Source organism: Durio zibethinus, unplaced genomic scaffold (genome assembly GCF_047325235.1).
Source record: "Durio zibethinus cultivar Kanyao isolate XHJ-2024 unplaced genomic scaffold, ASM4732523v1 HiC_scaffold_400, whole genome shotgun sequence".
Classification (NCBI taxonomy): Eukaryota; Viridiplantae; Streptophyta; class Magnoliopsida; order Malvales; family Malvaceae; genus Durio; species Durio zibethinus.
The window spans coordinates 415,001-420,000 of record NW_028323023.1 but is presented as its reverse complement, the minus strand read 5'-3'; positions in this window follow the sequence as shown (position 1 = coordinate 420,000).

Genomic DNA, 5,000 nt, shown 5'->3' with positions numbered 1-5,000 from the left:
GAGGCAAGCGCCCTCACCAAGGCCGAGCGTGTGCCGATGGTGGTCGAGGCAACCGGCCGCACCAAGGGCCGGCGTGTGCCGATGGTGTTCGAGGCAACCGCCCGTACCAGGGCCCAGCGTGTGCCGATGGTGGTCGAGCCAGGAGCCCGCACCAAGGGCCGGCGTGTGCCGATGGTGTTCGGGGCAACCGCCCGTACCAGGGCCCAGCGTGTGCCGATGGTGCTGGGGGCAAGCGCCCGCACCAGGGCCCAGCGTGTGCCGATGGTGCTGGGGGCAAGCGCCCGCCCCAGGGCCCAGCGTGTGCCGATGGTTATCGGGGCAACCGGCCGCACCAGGGCCCAGGGTCTGCCGATGGTGCTCGAGGCAACCGCCCGCACCAAGGCTCAGCATGTGCCGATTGTGATCGAGGCAACAACCCACACCAGGGCCCAGCTTGTGCCGATGGCGGTCGAGGCAAGTGCCCGTACCGAAGGGCAGCCTATGCCGATGATGGTCGATGCATGTGCCATCACCATGCGTCATCATGTGCCATTGATGGTCGAGGCCTTGGCCGAAGTTCGATTTTGAGCCACGGTGCCCATGCTTGGCTCCAGCATGTGCTGGTGCCGCATTTTTTTCACTCGGGACAGCATCGCCGGAGCATCGCCGGAGTACCGCCGGAGAACCTGACCGGCGGCATTGGGGTTCCGACGATTGGGAGGGGGGCCGGGGGGGTGTGCGCACATGATGTGCGATGGGTGCTGGTACTTGGCCTTGTGTTGGCCCCCTATCCCTCATCAAACCTCTGAGAATTCACACCCCCTTAAAGAGCATTTGAGATTTTACAGGTTTGCTACCAGTAGCCGTTAAAGTGTCTGAAATGGGGACACTTTTTTCAAACGGTCACAAAATCTTCTCTACTTCGAGTTTTTAGCTGAATTTTTTTGTGCATGCCAACAAAAATAGAAGGATCATGCCTACAAAATTTGGGGCCAAAAATCCTTATAAAAAAATTTTAAAAAATCCCGAACCGCAAAAAGTTTCGAAAATCGTGAAAAATAGAAAACGAGTCATCCTCCAATGAAACTTCACGTGAAGGCTTAGGGGACCATTGTATGAATTTACAAGCCATAAAAATGGCATTGGCACGGCAGAAATTTGAAGATGTGCCTAAACCCACCAGGGCCCAGCGTGTGCCGATGGTGCTCGAGGCAACCGCCCGCACCAGGGCCCAGCGTGTGCCGATGGTGCTCGAGGCAACCGACCGCACCAGGGCCCAGCGTGTGCCGATGGTGGTCGAGGCAACCGCCCGCACCAGGGCCCAGCGTGTGCCGATGGTGGTCGAGGCAACCTGCCGCACCAGGGCGGAGCGTGTGCCGATGGTGGTCGAGGCAAGCGCCCGCACCAGGGCCCAGCGTGTGCCGATGGTGGTCGAGGCAAGCGCCCGCACCAGGGCCCAGCGTGTGCCGATGGTGGTCGAGGCTGCCGATGGTGGTCGAGGCAACCTGCCGCACCAGGGCCCAGCGTGTGCCGATGGTGCTCGAGGCAACCGACCGCACCAGGGCCGAGCGTGTGCCGATGGTGCTCGAGGCAAGCTGCCGCACCAGGGCCCAGCGTGTGCCGATGGTGGTCGAGGCAACCGCCCGCACCAGGGCCCAGCGTGTGCCGATGGTGATCGAGGCAACCGACCGCACCAGGGCCCAGCGTGTGCCGATGGTGCTCGAGGCAACCTGCCGCACCAGGGCCCAGCGTGTGCCGATGGTCGTCGAGGGAACCTGCCGCACCAGGGCCCAGCGTGTGCCGATGGTGGTCGAGGCAAGCGCCCGCACCAGGGCCCAGCGTGTGCCGATGGTGCTCGAGGCAACCGACCGCACCAGGGCCCAGCGTGTGCCGATGGTGCTCGAGGCAACCTGCCGCACCAGGGCCCAGCGTGTGCCGATGGTGCTCGAGGCAACCTGCCGCACCAGGGCCCAGCGTGTGCCGATGGTGGTCGAGGCAAGCGCCCGCACCAGGGCCCAGCGTGTGCCGATGGTGCTCGAGGCAACCGACCGCACCAGGGCCCAGCGTGTGCCGATGGTGGTCGAGGCAAGCGGCAGCACCAGGGCCCAGCGTGTGCCGATGGTGGTCGAGGCAAGCGCCCGCACCAGGGCCCAGCGTGTGCCGATGGTGGTCGAGGCAAGCGCCCGCACCAGGGCCCAACGTGTGCCGATGGTGCTGGGGGCAACCGCCCGCACCAGGGCCCAGCGTGTGCCGATGGTGATCGAGGCAACCGCCCGCCCCAGGGCCCAGCGTGTGCCGATGGTGGTCGAGGCAAGCGCCCGCACCAGTGCCCAGCGTGTGCCGATGGTGGTCGAGGCAAGCGCCCGCACCAGGGCCCAGCTTTTGCCGATGGTGATCGAGGCAACCGGCCGCTCCAGGGCCCAGCGTGTGCCGATGGTTATCGGGGCAACCGGCCGCACCAGGGCCCAGGGTCTGCCGATGGTGCTCGAGGCAACCGCCCGCACCAAGGCTCAGCATGTGCCGCTGGTGATCGAGGCAACAACCCACACCAGGGCCCAGCTTGTGCCGATGGCGGTCGAGGCAAGTGCCCGTACCGAAGGGCAGCCTATGCCGATGATGGTCGATGCATGTGCCATCACCATGCGTCATCATGTGCCATTGATGGTCGAGGCCTTGGCCGAAGTTCAATTTTGAGCCACGGTGCCCATGCTTGGCTCCAGCATGTGCTGGTGCCGCATTTTTTTCACTCGGGACAGCATCGCCGGAGCATCGCCGGAGTACCGCCGGAGAACCTGACCGGCGGCATTGGGGTTCCGGCGATTGGGAGGGGGGCCGGGGGGGTGTGCGCACATGATGTGCGATGGGTGCTGGTACTTGGCCTTGTGTTGGCCCCCTATCCCTCATCAAACCTCTGAGAATTCACACCCCCTTAAAGAGCATTTGAGATTTTACAGGTTTGCTACCAGTAGCCGTTAAAGTGTCTGAAATGGGGACACTTTTTTCAAACGGTCACAAAATCTTCTCTACTTCGAGTTTTTAGCTGAATTTTTTTGTGCATGCCAACAAAAATAGAAGGATCGTGCCTACAAAATTTGGGGCCAAAAATCCTTATAAAAAAATTTTAAAAAATCCCGAACCGCAAAAAGTTTCGAAAATCGTGAAAAATAGAAAACGAGTCATCCTCCAACGAAACTTCACGTGAAGGCTTAGGGGACCATTGTATGAATTTACAAGCCATAAAAATGGCATTGGCACGGCAGAAATTTGAAGATGTGCCTAAACCCACCAGGGCCCAGCGTGTGCCGATGGTGCTCGAGGCAACCGCCCGCACCAGGGCCCAGCGTGTGCCGATGGTGCTCGAGGCAAGCGCCCGCACCAGGGCCCAGCGTGTGCCGATGGTGGTCGAGGCAACCGCCCGCACCAGGGCCGATAGTGTGCCGATGGTGCTCGAGGCAACCTGTCGCACCAGGGCCCAGCGTGTGCCGATGGTGATCGAGGCAACCTGCCGCACCAGGGCCCAGCGTGTGCCGATGGTGGTCGAGGCAAGTTCCCGCACCAGGGCCCAGCGTGTGCCGATGGTGGTCGAGGCAAGTTCCCGCACCAGGGCCCAGCGTGTGCCGATGGTGCTCGAGGCAACCTGCCGCACCAGGGCCCAGCGTCTGCCGATGGTGCTCGAGGCAACCTGCCGCACCAGGGCCCAGCGTGTGCGGATGGTGGTCGAGGCAAGCGCCCGCACCAGGGCCCAGCGTGTGCCGATGGTGGTCGAGGCAAGCGCCCGCACCAGGGCCCAGCGTGTGCCGATGGTGGTCGAGGCAAGCGCCCGCACCAGGGCCCAGCGTGTGCCGATGGTGGTCGAGGCAACCGCCCGCACCAGGGCCCAGCGTGTGCCGATGGTGCTCGAGGCAACCTGCCGCACCAGGGCCCAGCGTGTGCCGATGGTGCTCGAGGCAACCGACCGCACCAGGGCCGAGCGTGTGCCGATGGTGGTCGAGGCAAGCGCCCGCACCAGGGCCCAGCGTGTGCCGATGGTGGTCGAGGCAACCTGCCGCACCAGGGCCCAGCGTGTGCCGATGGTGGTCGAGGCAACCGCCCGCACCAGGGCCCAGCGTGTGCCGATGGTGATCGAGGCAACCGACCGCACCAGGGCCCAGCGTGTGCCGATGGTGCTCGAGGCAACCTGCCGCACCAGGGCCCAGCGTGTGCCGATGGTCGTCGAGGGAACCTGCCGCACCAGGGCCCAGCGTGTGCCGATGGTGGTCGAGGCAAGCGCCCGCACCAGGGCCCAGCGTGTGCCGATGGTGCTCGAGGCAACCGACCGCACCAGGGCCCAGCGTGTGCCGATGGTGGTCGAGGCAACCGCCCGCACCAGGGCCCAGCGTGTGCCGATGGTGGTCGAGGCAACCTGCCGCACCAGGGCGGAGCGTGTGCCGATGGTGGTCGAGGCAAGCGCCCGCACCAGGGCCCAGCGTGTGCCGATGGTGGTCGAGGCAAGCGCCCGCACCAGGGCCCAGCGTGTGCCGATGGTGGTCGAGGCTGCCGATGGTGGTCGAGGCAACCTGCCGCACCAGGGCCCAGCGTGTGCCGATGGTGCTCGAGGCAACCGACCGCACCAGGGCCGAGCGTGTGCCGAGCACCAAGCTGCCGCACCAGGGCCCAGCGTGTGCCGATGGTGGTCGAGGCAACCGCCCGCACCAGGGCCCAGCGTGTGCCGATGGTGCTCGAGGCAACCTGCCGCACCAGGGCCCAGCGTGTGCCGATGGTCGTCGAGGGAACCTGCCGCACCAGGGCCCAGCGTGTGCCGATGGTGGTCGAGGCAAGCGCCCGCACCAGGGCCCAGCGTGTGCCGATGGTGCTCGAGGCAACCGACCGCACCAGGGCCCAGCGTGTGCCGATGGTGCTCGAGGCAACCTGCCGCACCAGGGCCCAGCGTGTGCCGATGGTGGTCGAGGCAAGCGCCCGCACCAGGGCCCAGCGTGTGCCGATGGTGGTCGAGGCAAGCGCCCGCACCAGGGCCCAGCGTG